We start from the raw sequence: 16,901 nt of genomic DNA, 5'->3' as shown, positions 1-16,901 counted from the left end.
CAAAGCAATAATTGGTGACTATTTATAATCAACATTTTATTCACGTATTCCATGGCTGGCGTAAATTGAAAAAACATTTAGTGACATGGCTCACCCCGAGTACTGTGAGAAACCTGAAACACTGGGTACTATCAGTAGAAAATCGTTTAAAAAAGAAGCTATGGCACACCTTGAAACACTTAAATTGGCTACTTAAACCCAGAGGGGCCGATTCACAGAACTAACTTAAGACAAAATCCTAAACTTACTACTTTTGGTATTCACAGAAGTTAGGATTTTGTCCTAAGTTTGTCTTAAGACAAACTTAAGACAGGCTTAAGACAGATTCCTAACTTAAGTCTGTCTTAAGTCTATCTTAAGACAAACTTAAGACAAAATCCTAACTTCTGTGAGTACCAAAAGTAGTAAGTTTAGGATTTTGTCTTAAGTTAGTTCTGTGAATCGGGCCCCGCGTTTTTGTAAAAAAATCAAATGATATTAACTTTTCTCTATTCAGCCACACCTTAAATCTGTTTTAAATTTCCGCCATAGGCTTGTTCCTATGCATTTAAGATTAGATATATTTCATAGATTGATCACTTTTCCCTCAATGAACGACTGGTCCTCAAATCTTACGAACTGCCCCTGTAACGATAATATGCCCCAGAACACAATGCATGTGGTAATCTTTTGTAAATTTTATACTGTACATAGAAAGAGGTATGTTCTTCTGCTTATCCTCTTCCATGCTCATGACAAGGTCAGCTCGTCATGCAGTACACTGGAGCTGTTATTAAACACATGTCTTTTACTCATACCGGGGTATACAATCACTGTCGACACTAGAAATGTGCTGTGGAACGGCGTCTATTCGATATGCAGTTTTTTACGCTAGGAAAAAAATTGAGCAGTTACCATTTAGGTCATGATAAATAGAGTATAATTAATTGTAATTTTTAAAATGTATAGTGAAATGCAGAAAAAGTTTTTATTTGAACTTTGCACTTTAAATATTTTAACTGAAATGAAATTATGGTGACCATATCTAATTGTATTCCTTTCTTTTTTATTGTGTAAAATATTCTGCAAATGTTATCCTATGTAACCTCTTTTAACATATGTGATAAGGGAATGTTTTCTTTTTTAATTGTATGATTTTATGACAAAAAACGAATAAAGCTTGGTATTGATTGATTACGATGTAACAAACATCCCTTCCCACCGCAGCCAAAAAACCACCACATCGCGGATGGCGTAAGCACAACTGCGGAAAGAATAAGCCAACCCAGAACACATCCAGACCAGCTGAGCCGCCATGCATCCAGCGCTACATGCCTTTCCGCTGCTCTTCCTGCTGCTGCACTACGAGGAGATACGACGCCACCGCGCTCTGCAACAGAGGTATGTCCAAAACACCTCCACGCATGCAACTCCTGTTCAATTACAACTCCCAGCAGGTGTGCAGGCCAGGCCGATCTGGACCCGCCATGTAAGTGGCAACCTGCCAACTGCAATGTGCGCGGCCCACCCACTTCACATGAGTGACCCCTTCAGGGCTCCTGAAGGTAAGTGGGGCCAAGGCCGTGCCCCGCAGAGGCAATTCGCGCACCCCGCGACATAACAAAATGTAATCCCTGTTAACACTGCCTGTATATGTCTTGCTATGTGCAAAGCGAATCTTGGCCATGGGCCGTCTCCTGAAGGGCCAGTGATGTAGGCTGACCATTCGAGGTGTCCATTCTCTGCAACTCGGACACACTGGTAATCCCCAGCACGTCCAACACGTACTGGTGTGGCATGCAGTGGGCCTAGCTGTCATTGCCTGTAAATGTCTCACACATGTCATAGTGCACATGTGTAATAAAAAATCATCGCCTGCACGACGTCTCATTCCCAGCCAGGTGTGCATATGTGCACAATCCATGTGTTTACGTACCTCATGAAGATTAACATGGCAACGTCTGTCATGCAAAATCACCACAAAGTCACGATGTACTGGCCCCATAATGTTCACCTTTGTCTGCTCACCATGCTGAATATACATGTTTCATTGTTCAGGTGAAACTTGCTGCCCTCGCTCCGTAATGTAGTCGTGTATTGTGGGACTGAAGTCTGAGGTTGTGCTGTGACAGCAGCTGCTTGCAAATCTGCATAGAATCTGCGAAATAGAAGTGATGTGGCTTCTAACCACAGGGCAGCTCAACCTTGGTGTAGCAGTATACTATATGCCGTATACATCGGGCTACTATGTATGTTGAAGTAGTGAGTATGTCAAGTGAGTGAAGAAAAGCCACGTCTGAATGCGTGTCACTTGTGCATGTCACATGTCCAAAATTCTAGGCAATGTTGAGCTTGTGTGAGTCTACGCTTAAGCTGAGTACCAGATCTCTCATCTTTGACTCCTCTCATGCATGTGTACCCTGACAGGATACGTAGGAGGAGACCACCTATCTTTCGACCTGTTCCACAGCTGGCGGCGATGGAGGACATCGACATCATCAGGAAATTTCGTTTGGATCGCCTCACACTGCAAGAGCTATGTGCTCTTTTGGAGCCCCATTTGAAGCCAAAACGGACATATCCTGCTGCATTGTCTGCTACAGTTAAGGTGATGGCTGCACTGCGTTTCTTGGCCACTGGGTCTTTCCAGAACACCGTGTCCAGCGGCAGTGGCATGTCACAGCCCATGTTCAGCATGGTGTTGCGCGACGTCCTGTCAGCATTGATGCTGTACAAGGACCGCTATGTCCACTTTCCGAGGCGGGATGAATTGCCAGCTGTGAAGGGGGGCTTCTTTGATCTGGGAGGCATCCCAAATGTGGTGGGAGCTATTGACGGAACCCACATTGGCCTTGTTCCACCACAGGCAAGTGAACACATTTATCTCAACCGAAAACACCACCACTCCATTAATGTGCAAGTGGTGTGCCAGGCGGATCAGATAATCTCACATGTCTGTGCAAAGTTTCCTGGTTCTGTACTGGACTCCTACATTTTGTGGAACAGCAGCGTACCGAAATTGATGGCTAATCTGCACCCTGAGGAAGCCTTGCTTGTTGGTGAGTGTGCTGTGTCAATGACTGTGATGTATGTGTGCCATGCTGCTCTCCTCACATATTCTGATTGAAATGTTTCTGTGTTCCTCCCAACTAGGTGACTCAGGGTATCCCAATCGTCCTTGGTTGATGACCCCACTGAAGAATCCAACCACGCCCGAGCACATCCGCTACAACGATGCCCATGGGAAGACACATGGTGTGGTGGAGCGCACTTTGGGACTGCTCAAGTCTAGATTTAGGTGTCTAGACAAGAGTGATGGTGCACTACTCTACTCCCCAGGAAAGGTGTGCCAAATTGTAGTCGCCTGCTGCATGCTACACAACTTGGCCTTGCGCAAGAAGATCCCCCTGATTCTGGACGATGATGAGCAGCAGCAGCCCCCTGCTCCAAACCCACACATGCCCAGTGATGATGACAGTGGTGAGGAAGAAGGCCTTGACGTGCGTCAACATCTGATCACCAACTACTTCAGTTGAGTGTAAGTTAACAGTGAGTGACTATGGCTGTCTCTGAGTGTTTTGCTCTTGTCTACCAAACTTTGAGGATTGTTGCAGGGATTCTGTTGACACACAGAACTATGCGCAGGATTAGAGGACTTGGGCAGGCCGGGACCGAGTCATCCGACCACATCAGCACCCTGAAGTACTGGCTCTAATAGCCATAGTGCCTCACTAGCTCAAACACTCCCTGTCGGTGATACAGCACACAGACATCCCAAAACACAATACTCTCAGATTTCTTAGGAATAGCGTTAACAAGACACACCCTGTCGCCCTAACTCTTATACTTGCCCACAATAGGTTCATTTGAAGACAAGAAACTTTTCAGAAGTTTTATTTTAACTACTGTGTAAGAACATGCAGTATACAGCACAAAAGTATTTGAAAAATATATTTTGCACAAAAACATTTAGCAGAGTATCATGTCCACATATCATTAAGTAAGATCGCATGTCAATCAGCCCTCTGGATGAAGACCTACGAACCCATCCTCCCTCCCCCTGCTGGAAGAACCTGTATCAAATGTCCCTAAACAATGGGCTTTGTCTGCAGAACCCACTCCTCGGCCCATAGATGGTGAAATGTACATCACATGTGCCATGTCACTATTCTCTCTGGAGAGTTCTCTCCCCAAGTGTGGGGCACCTAGCCCTCTGCACCACAACATCTAAGAGGCACTCGTGGTCACTTGCAGCTGTGAGACTTTAAGTCGTGGTGATAGGGCCTGACCAGAACAGAATGACAAGGGACATTGGGCCATATGTATCAAGCAAATTCGCATTCGCAAAGGCCGAAATTCGTAGAATTTTGGCCTTTGCGAATGCGAATTTGTTAAATGGTATGTATAAAGCAAAATCTGGTGCAAAATAAGGAATCGCAAAATTTGCAACTCCTTATTTTGCAATTGCATTTAAGGAATCACAAAATTTGCAATTCCTTAAATGCAATGTATGAAGCAAAAAATATTTGCAAAATGTCCTTAAGGAATCGCAAATTACCACCAACTTCTAGTTGGTGGTAAGTTGCGAATTCCTTGAAAAATGCACATTTTTGCATTTTTCAAAGTGCCATGTGACGCACATACATGCCCTTAGGGCATGTATGTGCGCCACATGTGCACCCATGCATATTTCAGGGTTGCAACAGGGTGTCCTTTGGACACCCCTGTACCCTTGAAATTATTCTCAATTTGTGATTAGCAAATTGCGAATCGCAAATTGAGAATAACTTCCCATTCATTCCTATGGGCCTCCTGGCCCATAGAAATTAATGGGAAAGTATTCCTTAATTGCGCTTCGCAATTTGCTAATCGCAATTAAGGAATTTGAAAAAATCGCAAAAAAAATGCGATTTTGTACATACATACCCATTTGCGATTCTCAAATAGCGATTTCTTAAAAAACGCTATTTGAGAATCTCAAATGGGTATCTTGATACATATGGTCCATTATTCTCCGACCGCAGACAGAATGTGCAGACAGTACTCCAGGAGCGCTGAGAGATCAAGCTCTGTGGAAGGTTCCCATGTGACAGACATGAAAAAAGCTACTTGCAAGACTTCAAAGTCAGGGATTTACGTGTGCGTCAGCTGCATGATGGAATCCAGGCTCATACTATGCCACATTTACCCTGACGGACCTTAGCCTCCCCTTGCTCAGTTCTGTGGTACCAAGCGAAACAGACATCAGAGGTCAGCAAAATCAAAGCTAATGCAGACCGGGCCCAAGTCAGAAATGACAGAGGACCTTTGTCAGAAGGAGGCGAGACATGTTGAGACAATATTGAATTAGGTTCTGAATGCTGGTAAGTAGTTACAAAGCCACGAAGGCACATGCAGCTTTGAAGGCAATCCGTTTCAAAAGACAATCCAAATCAACTTCAGCAAAAAGGCCCGCCATCCAATCCAGCAATATGAAGGAACAGATGTGCTCCTCGCACCGCGAGGACGCAAGGAGCATTTCATGGCAAGCTGGAAGTAGCTCGATGTAGGCATGGCACCGGAGCCATTGCGCAAATGCACAAGTGCAGCTGGCATTCTGTCTGACACTTTGAAAGGCATCCCTGTGGAGTGATGTGGCTCACGGGTTAGAGGCGGCAGACCCGGAAGCAGAGAACGGCTCGGGACCAGGGTTCAATTCCCGATGCGGCAGGGTCTTGGACCAGGGTCAACGCACTCGATAATTCTCGCCTCGGTGCCTACTCTAACCAGGGATCACACTCGGCAACTCTGGGCATTAGCTTGCCTCATCTCCACAACGGCCCCCCACATACGCCGGGGATTCCTGGTTTCACCTTGGAGATACCCAGTAGGGACCATCTCACAGGGAAAGCCAGCAGTCTACAGCGCAGAGATACTCCTTCGGGAGTCGATTCTAGCGCTTTAGAAACCTACAATTATTCAATCAATCCCATAAACGGGTATCCCCGAAACAGGCCTGGTCATGGGCCAACAAAGGACTCAACCACGAGGGAACCATCGCTGTCTCCACCACGCTGCACAGCCTAGAACTGTCTGAATCCAACGAATCAAATAGATTTAATTTAATATTCTATTTTCTCCACTTTCTCAATCTTCTTTCTTCACTTTTTCTTTCAATTCATTTTATCCAATCAGTACTCCGCATCGATTGACAAAAGCACAGGAGCACAAAATGGGTTCCACTTGCCATGATTTTATTGTAAAACCCAATGCATTTCGGCAAAAGATTCCCTTTGTCAAGGGCATCTACAAATGCAAGCATATATATGTTTTAACCGTCTCTCTCTAAATAAGACACTTCATTTCAGGTTAAAAACGAAATCCATCCATCGTACACAAAGGTAACTTGGCCATAAAAATGTTAACGATAAGGCTTACGCAGCGAGTTAATCTGACTTGTGCCCAGAATGTTACCACCGGCATACTACATTCAATCCTTTCAATGACCGCATTATTCTCACATATCTAGCATAGCGCGTTCATGCTAAGTAAATCCAACCGTTTCCCCAGGTACAACTAATATCACTAATTCAAAAACGCAGAACTTACTATCGACTAGTGCATGCTTACCGTGACATGCTGATCAATCCTATATCTTAAAACATCAATTATCCATTTAAAATGACATGCCGAGTTCTTTCACTTAATATTCCTATTTTCTAGCATGCCGAGGCACGCTTGTCCTGTTTAAATATAAACCGTAGGTGGACAGACCTATTGTATGTGTTTCCGCCCTCGTTGACTGCCCCCAGGTGGGTAATTGCATATATTTCTGCCAATGCTCTGCACTGAGCTTGACAACATGCTTCATGAGACACTCTCTCTCGCTCTCCATTGTCTCCAACAATATCACTACATATCCCAGAGTGCAATATACCCCATCCCTCTCCCCATGGTATTTCTCACAAACCTCAAAAAATCAGTCGGAGAGCCAGGGTATGTAGGACGCGTCCTGTCCCCAAGATTAATATGTAGAAACAATGTGGACTAGCCCTCTATGTGTATGCGTTTATCGTTAGTCACTCTTGATTGTGGCCTAGATACTGGACCCATTAGGTGTAATTAAAAGACCCCTCACACACCAACCTGGTTGGTGTCATGCTTCATCATCGGTGTCCCAAGCAGGCGGCCGAGAGCCACCTGGCTGTGCTTCGACGCCTGACTACAGCGGAGCCGGTGTGGTGCAACAGTGTGATGAGTGAAGGTAAATGTTATAAAATACCTCTGGGAATCCTTGCCTAATGTTTTATTGTTGGCGGCCCAGGGTATTGTTTTAAAATTATGTGATGCAACTACTCTAGGAATACTTATCTTGTGAGTTGTCTAAAGTGATGCGGTCTACATGTTTCAGCCACCTCAGGGTGACTTACGGGGCTTTCGTCAGGACCAATAGGTGAAAGGGTGAGTGGCAAAAAGGTCAGTGGCCACGTGAAACAGTGTTTTTTCTTACACACTCGCTAAGGTGTGTAGTAAAAATTAGAATTAAAACGGGAACAGTGTCGGCGTACTTACGGACACTTTTCGGTAGTGGAAAATTCCTGTAAGGAAGGAAAAGACAGTATACAACATACATGATTTTGCAACATAAAATGCAATCTTTTGGCATACGTCGGTGTCATGCAATAGTCTTTTTGGGCCCTTTAGGTGACTATGGTATTCGGCCAGGTGGCATGCGAATTGTGAATGGCATGCCTTTGCCGAGATGATTGGCAGCAGTAAACGTGACGCTGCGCAATAAGGAGCTCTGAGTGCGCTTGTGAGTGCACTTAGTCATGTAGCACAGGAGCGTGCTAAAAACACTGTTTCATGTGGCCACTGACCATTTTGCCACTCACCCTTTCACCTATTGGTCCTGACAAAGCCCCGTAAGTCACCCTGAGGCGGGTGAAACATGTAGACCGCATCACTTTAGACAACTCATAGGATAATTATTCCTAGAGTAGTATATCACATAATGTTGCACCACACCCGCTCCGCTGTAGTCAGGCGTCGAAGCACAACCAGTTGGCACTCGGCCGCCTGGTTGGGACCCCGATGATGAAGCATGACACCAACCAGGTTGGTGTGTGAGGGGTCTTTTAATACCACCTAATGGGTCCAGTATCTAGGCCACAATCAAGAGTGACTAAAGATAAACGCATACACATAGTGGGCTAGTCCAAGTTGTTTCTACACATTTCTCACAAACCCCCATACTCTCGCCAACGTTCCAATCAAGTTAGTGTCTCTAATAATAGAACAGCTCCTGCTTTGTGAATTTTAAACAATCTTTTTTTTAAATAATTCCTCTTTTTTTAAAAACTTCATAATAATTAATTCCGTAAAATGCTTATGTCCTTCGTGTGTCTGTAATACTCCATGTCAGGAAACCAGACTCCTGTGCCATTCGTCCTCTAACATGTTCTTTAATCTAATTCTTTGCTTGTCATTCTCGTTATTTTGTTAAACTGTCCTTTTAATCATGGGTGCAATCTCATTTGAGACGAAAATTCATCTTATCCATATTCTTTCCAACAAAGGACTCGCCCACAGGTCATGATCCAGGATAGCAAGGTATGTGTTTGAAAGGCAGACATCCATGGCCCGTTGAAAGGGGCACCGGCGACAGTAGAACACAGGTTGCACGCAGGTGATAGGCATAGCGGATGGTCAGCCTATAACTGATGCAGAGCACAGCCAATGATGTACATCCAAACACGAGCTGCATCTGTTCACAGTACAGTTGCAACAGACCAGCGTTGGCCTGAACCACAGGACGGGCTGCCATTGCGTGAGAGTAGTTGGAAAACCAGCAATCTGCAGCACTGGCAAAGGGTTGATGTGAAACCATGAAATGCAGTCAGTAAATATGAGGAGTGAACCCCGAGAGGGCTCCAGTAATAGCGTGCAACAAAGGGACCAGGCCAGAGCCTACGAGTAGAAAACATGTGCAAGGTCTACAGTGTCGGACACTATTGATATTTGGAGTGTCAGTAGCCCAAAAACAAGTGGGGAGAGTCGTGTCTCGCAGACACTGATTCGCGCGGGACCGTCAAGACACCTGGGATTCGAAGGTCTCACAGTCTGCTGTGAGAGCGACTACTTGTTGAAACAGAAGCCCATTGAGCCTACATCGTTAATTGAAGTCTGCTTTCCTTGTGAGAATGTGAGGCCACAACTAACTATCTATAAGCACATATGGTGGAGTAAAGAGAACATTGCTACGGCAAGGAACACGTAGAGCTAGTGTTCCTATTGAAGGTATGCCTGCCCGTAAACCGCAGCAGTTGTGGTCATTCAGGATAAGATAACTTCCGTTGAGTAGGAGATTTGGCATGGGTATGTCGTCAGGGATGTTGTTCACGTGGGTGCAAATGTAAAAAGACTGGACATGACCCATGAAAAGCCCAGTGTCGCTGTACTTGAGGTTGTGTATGCACCAATGTCACCTTTGGCCACTTGACGGGATGAGTTTTGACGCTGGCTCTTGCGGGATTCATTGATCAGCGCTGTGTGTTTTCTGACAACTTGCGTCATATCCATATTATTGTTAAGAGGGGGATGGGAGCACCCTACTTCACCTCCTAGCAGGGTTCACCCCTTGACATTCTGGTAAATGCAGTTCTGTCAAAATGCTTCTTGCAGTGTAGCTTTTAGTGTTTCACCTGAGTTGGCCAGTGAGAGGTACTGAGAAATTAGTGTATTGGGGCAGCTTACTCCGCAGACACCAATCTTAATGTATCTTACTGCTACTGATGTGGTATAATGTCGTGCAACACATGTGTCTTGGGATTGACATCCAGCTGTGGTGACTCACTTCCATGGAAAAACAAGTAAGCATTTCAACTGCATTGCATTTACCAGGATGCTGAGGGGTAAACTCACTCAGCAAGACCACTGACTCTTTGTCAGTGAAATTGCTCTCCCACTCTGCAGCTCCACCATTAAGTAAGGCCTCCCCCTTCTCGGGTGCTGGTGCTCGAGGCCCTCCTCCACCTGAAGGTTATACCTGCACCTCATCGCTGGTGGTCCAGTGGACCTCTGTCTACTTTCTCTCGCTCCCCTTTCCCTCTCAGTTTCACTTGTTTTTCCCTCATTTCAAGCTCTCCCTCTCATCTCTCTCCTCCACCTTTCTTGCACTTTTCAACTTTTTTGCTTCACTCTGCTTCCACTTTTTAGTCCTTTTATTCCTCTTTTCCCTTTTCACCAGTTTTCCCTGCTGCTGCAGCCCCCGCAGCCCCCCCCCCCCCCACGACCAGCGCAACCAGCCCAATCCAGCTCCCCTTCCCACTCCGGCCTCCAAGCTGCCCAGCCCTCCCAGACACCTACTTAATGGCGGCCGATGTGTGGCCGCACATCGGACGTGTGCAGCAGGAGCACCGGAGGCGCGCCAAAGCAAAGCCCTTCTGCGCCTGGCCTCGACCCAACTGAGATTTAGGCCAGGAACTCTGGACCTCCGCACCGCCAACGCTATGACCCAGCAGCACTCCACACACTCAACCCAGGCCGCAACAACAACTGCAAGCAAGCATCACCAGCCGACACCCACGGACCCTTCAGCTGTCACCACTGCCGGCACACCTGCAGCAGCACCAGGAACAGGCACCCAGCACAACCCTCCGCAAGAACACACCCAAACTGAAGACTCTGCAATGCATCCTCCTCAACGTCCGAACACTCCAGAAACATGCCACCGAAATCTGGGACCTCCTTGACAGCACCACCCCGGACATAGCATTCTTCACCGAAGCAATGACCAACACCACCTCGGACCCAACATCGCCATCGCCATTCCCCGAGGACACAAATTCTCCAGGAAGGACCACCCCACCCGCCCGGGACGAGGAATTGCCATTGTCCACAAATCCACCCCCCACCTGAGCGCACTCTCCTACGAGCACAGAGACCTGATGGAACACCTTCACTTCAAGATACTGGCCAGCCCTACCACCCCCCTCTGGGGAAATCTCATCTACCGTCCCTCTGGACCCCGCGGACCTTTCATCAACTCCATCACGGACATCATCTCCCCGCATGCAATCGCATCCACCAAATACACCCTACTGGGAGACCTCAACTTCCACCTCGACAACCAACTGGACCCCAGCACCACATCCCTCCTGGACAACCTCCACAACATTGGACTCCTCCAGATCGTGACCAAACCCACACACTCAGGAGGACACACCCACGACCCGCTCTTCACAACAGGAAACTCCATCACCTTCAGCCACATCACCAAACTCCTATGGACAGACCACCGATGCATCCATTTCACCTTCAGAACACCCACCATTCACAGACACCAGCACCTGCTCCCACGAAGAAACTGAACCAAAATCACCGATGACCAGCTCACCTCCTCGCTCAGCAACTCCACCCCAGCCATCGCGGAAGGCGACTCCAGCACTGCAGCCTGAACTCTGCACTTCAGCGCCAACACCATTGCCCCCTCAACAAAAACAACAACACTCACGCCAAGAAAGCCAGATGGTTTACTAGCGAACTTCGAGAGTCCAGACATATGTGCTGCAGCCTCAAAAGCCTGGAGGGACTCCAAATCTACAGAGCCACACAACGACTTCAGAGCCGCCACCAACGCCCACCACCAACTCATCAAAAAAACGAGAAATCAAGCAATTGAAGACAATCTCCACACACGCGCACAACAGCAAAGAACTCTTCAGCATCATCAAGGAGTTCGCCCAACCCACCAGCGAGTCTACTGGCATTAATCCCTCACAAGACCTCTGCGACAAACTCCGCACCTTCTTCCACCTCAAAATCAAGAACATCCACGACAACTTTGAATACGATCAACAAACTGAATTCTCACCAGCCACCCCCGACACCCTGAAGCCAATGATTGATAACTGGACAGCCCTTACCACCGAAGACACACTGGAGACTATGAAGTCAATCCACACCAGGGCCCCCATGGACCCCTGCCCCCTCCACATCTTCAACAGAGGCGCCGACACCATCGCACCCATGCTCTGCCACACCATCGACCGCTCCCTGACGAGTGCCTCGTTCCCCGACAACTGGAAACACGCCGAGATCAATCCCCTCCTGAAGAAGCACTCGGCGTACCCCACTGACCTCAAGAACTACAGACCCATCTCCCTGCTCCCGTTCCCAACTAAAGTCCTTGAGAAAGCCATCCACAACCAACTCGCCACCTTCATCGAAGAGCACAACATCCTCGACTACTCCCAATCCGGCTTCAGAAAAAAACACAGCACAGAAACCACCCTCCTCGCTACAACAGACGTCATTTGCTCTCTACTGGACAGAGGAGAAACAATAGCCCTCATCCTCGTTGACCTCTCAGCAGCATTCGACACAGTCTCTCACTGCACCTTAATATGCAGACTCCATAACACAGGGATCCGGGACAAGGCCCTCGACTGGATCCACTCCTTCTCCCGTAGAACGCAGCAGGTCAGACTCCCCCCTTTCCTCTCGGACCCTACACCTACCACCTGCAGAGTCCCCCAGGGGTCCGCCCTCAGCCGCCGCGCTCTCCAACGTCTACATGGCTCCACTCGCCCCCATCGTCGGAACCTACGGACTCAACATTATGTCATATTCAGATTACACCCAACTCATCCTGTCCTTATCCAATGATCCCAATACCGCCAGACTCCACTTTCAAGAAGGCATGGAAGCCGTTGCCAAATGGATGAAAAGCAACTGCCTAAAACTAAACACCGACAAAACAGAAGTACTCATCTTGGGCCCAAACCCCAACGCCTAGAATAACAACTGGAGGCCCCACGCCCTTGGAAGCCCACCCACCCCCCAGGAGGACCACACACAACACCTTGGAATCATCCTGGACTCCAAGCTCAAAATGGACCACCAGATCAACACAGTCCCATCCTCCTGCTTCCACACCCTCCGCCTCCTACTTAAGACCTTCAAGTGGATCCCCCTCGAGCACAGAAAGACCATCATTCAGGCCCTCATCACCAGCCGGTTCGACTGCTGCAAAACACTATTTGCCGGAATATACAAAAACCTCACCTGCAAGCTACAAAACATCCAGAACGCCACTCCAAGACTGGTCCCCAACCTGCCAAGACACCGCCACATCTCCCAGCACCTGCGCACACTCCACTGGCTTCCCATCGAGGCTAGAATCACCTTCAAGATGCTCACCCACGCACACAAGGGACTCCACGACATCTGATCAGCATACCTGCTGAACAGCCGACTCAAATTCCACGCCAGAATGACCAGATCAGTAGGTCGCTCCTTCTCCTTCCTTCTCGAGCCTAGAATGCCCTTCCGCTCCACCTCATACAGACATCATCGCTCCCCAACTTCACGAGAAACCTCAAAACATGGCTCCTCAACAGACCCCTTCTTGATGGACTGGAGCCTGCAAACCACCCCCCCCCCCCCGCCCCCTTTCCCCGAGCTCGAGACCCTCACGGGTGATAGTTGCGCATAACAAAAACCTGATTGATTGATTTTAAACTGTGCTGAGGGTGAAGTTTTGTGCTCCCATCCCCCTTCTGTCCATGCTGATGGTGTTGGCCTCTGTTAACTGGTGTGCGTCTTGTACAGTGTTGCCTAGTGCACTGCTTTTTCTGTATTGCCATCATATGTCAAATCACCGTCTTTTTCTTGTGTCGTTCCAGGTTCCTCTACTCTCTCAATGGATTGTCTCATTCACGTCTCATGATACATTGCAATGTGAGTTAACATGCTACTTACTATGATAAAACATTCATCTTAACACAAAGCCGTACAGGTGTGATTTTTGTTTATTTGTAAATGAGTGACAGGTGAGGGTTGAAGTTGAAAGTGATGGGACATGGATAGTTCGGGTAGAGTAGACAATGGTGGGATTCCACCGTCCAACAGTGCACTCCCATCCTTGTGGCAATGTGAGATCGGATTTACAATAAAGTCAATACTCGTGAGACACTGGTGACATCAACGTTGGCTCGGAGTACTGGTACGTTACGAAAAAGGGGTATACCTATTAGAGTCACTGGGACCTGGGTGAGACATGGTACATAGAGAGAGGGGTCCCAGTACACAATACTAGTCTGAACAGGAAAAACAAATGAAAAATATACACACAAGTAAAATAACACATACATATACTTATTTGGCGCACTGTTATTTAATCACAATGTGGCTAGAGGTACAGTATATCACACAGGCATTACATCTTATATTGAAAATACATTATTTCCCCAGGGAGTGAGGGGGAGAATAGGGAAGGGGTGTGCATGAGAGAAATATGTGCAAGGTTTTAAGAAGGTAAACAATGCTAGACCTCAGATCAAAAGTTTTTGAGTTAGTCAGCACTGGCTTCAAGGTAGAGCCAGCGGAAACAAAAGGAACAACCGATGTTCATAGCATATTAGGCGAAACCATTCTCCATGCGCTTATGCAGATATCCTCCGTGTAAGTGGCGCAAGCTGGTCGCGGTATAGGTTGTCGATGTTTCGACCCCAAATGCAGAGTTAGATATCTGTATAACCTTAAAGAGGGGTCTTTGCTGACCTACGTGGCGGCTGGTCTTTTCGCTATGAACAAAGCCTTTTCATCACCGATGGCCAGCTCACCTAAGTTGGCAGGGTGTGTCCTGACGTGGGTCCCGGGCTCACTTTCCCATTGGATTCAAGCTAGCCTGGCTGATGACGGTTGATTAGACAGAAAATGGTCCTAGGAAGCTTGTTTCTGGTCCACGGGAGACCTGGCTTGGCAGTTCGGGCTGCACTGTTGTTCCCATGAGGCACCGGGGCAAGACTGATTTGCATATGGCTGGGTATGAATTGACGTGGTGAAGTGAGCTAAAGAACGATGATGATGGATTCAACCCGGATCTGTGACTGGGGGTGAGTGTCTGAAGAGTTTAATCGCTCCGTCCATCATCTCATTGTGCTTCCCTTGACCCCCATCCCACACCCCCTGACTCAAGTGACATGCCTGACACGTCAGCTCTGCTTCTGGAATCCCGCCTCTGACACCTGTCCTGCTTCTTCAGAGCTCGTCTCTGACGTCTTTCCATTACACTCCTCTGGCTGGTGCGAACTGATTGATTGAATGAATTAATGCATTAATGCATGGATAAGTGAATGAATGAATGAATTAATTATTTAATGGATGAAGAGGCGTTTGTGGGGCACCTCTGCTGCTTCAGAAGCAGCGTCCTGGCGCGTGCATGAGTCAGGTAGGACCGAGAGTTGTAGCTCACCGCACCCCACTGGTTTCAGCGGTGCCTTGAAGAGGCTTTGGCTGGAGATGGCCCGAAGGGAGGGTGGGAGAGTGTTCCAGAGTCCGTGAGCCAGAGCAGAGCAGGGCGGGCCTCCACATCCGGCCGGGTGGAAGTAGTGATCGTAGTCACTGAGGGTATTTTTCATGTGCTTGGCCAATGCTTGATGGATCTGGGGGCACGTGCATGTCTCGCAGCAGTAACCTGGGCCTGCCCGCTGGTGTCAGACTTCCACTGATGGGAACCACATGGCCCGCCCAGTCTCGCTGCAGGAGACCTCCTCTGTCATACCGGTGCTGGCCCACCTCCAGTGATAGAGGGGTGTCTAAGATACCCCACTTCTCATGCCAGGCTGGTCTGCCTTCCTGTTTGCACTTTACAGCTCTACTTATCCGGCTTCTGTGGCTGCCCGGTGGCCATAAGGAGGGCGGGCCTTAGCCACAGAGGGCGGCCCCCGCCCCCCTTTTGCTGTGGCCAGCCACTCCTCCCCAGGGCAGGCGTTGCCCGGCTGGAGGTGGGCGGGTCTCTGACGCGCGTCCGGGGCGGCTAGGCGGGGTTAGGGGGTATATCTCTCCCTCTCGCCATTGTGCAGGCCTCTTTGCCGCTCCGGACGTCGCGCATACTTCATCGGGACACTTTTGCGGTGAGTGTGGCCTACGGGCTGTACCCCCCTTCCGCCTACTCCCTCCCTTCGGACGTTTCAGAGCAGGGCTAGGCTGGAGGTGGGGGTAGCAGGGCCATTGTGCTCTGCATGCATGGCCGATGTGTGGACGGCCTGAGCGGTCTTTTATTGCCTGGCGGCATGGAGATGGGGGCCGCCAGTATGGCCTACGCTGCCTTGTGCCACGTGTGCGTTGCAGTGTGTTTCTGGTGGGGTGCGCTGCCCCCCACCTCCGGTGCAGCGTCCATGGGCTTCGCGGCGGGCCTACCTACCGAGAGTGCAGGCGATTGGGGCGGTATTCCGTGCCATGGACCTGAGATTGTATGGTGCGTGCCCGGGTGTCCTGGCCCGGGCCCTGAGTGCAGACGCTACATTTAGGCACTTGGTCTGCTCAGGTCAGGTTGGGACGGGCCGGTTGTTCTCACATTGCTCCTCGTGTCCCCCCGGGTGGTCCCAGGGGGTGACTGCGGGGGCGGGTGGGGGTACTTGTCGGGTGCCCCCTTTCTGGCTGCACGCCACCATGTTGTATTTACTTACGACCACGAGAAAAAGATCGAGTATTTATTATTTGCCGCATGTAATTGTCTGCGGTATACCCTTGTGCCCGGCCCCGCGGCGCTTTCCTTCTCGGGCCGCCGCTGCTTAAAGGCCTTCAGGACTGAAGTATCAACGCCTTTTGATCTAGTCTGAATATCTTAGTACTCTGCAGGGTTAATACTGTGCACGCTGTGTTTAAAGGAGATTATTTTAAAAGGGAAAACACTGTCTATGCTCGGTCAGCAGGGCTGTCCATCTGCCTCTACCCCTGTAAAAATTCGATCCAATGTTGGGTGAGTCAGCCAAGAATTGGTCACTTAATACATAGGTTAGCTTTATTTGAACAAAGGTGTTTGTATAATTCGTCAGATGTATGGCAAGGGAGAACTCTAGTTAAGACGGGTGGCGTACAGCAACCGCATGGGGGACCTCGAGGGGTTGTTCCATGTCTCGGCGCAGCTCCTGTGT

Source organism: Lissotriton helveticus, chromosome 11, assembly GCF_964261635.1.
Source record: "Lissotriton helveticus chromosome 11, aLisHel1.1, whole genome shotgun sequence".
NCBI lineage: Eukaryota > Metazoa > Chordata > Amphibia > Caudata > Salamandridae > Lissotriton > Lissotriton helveticus.
The sequence above is the reverse complement of the archived record's forward strand: the minus strand, read 5'-3'. Positions refer to the sequence as shown.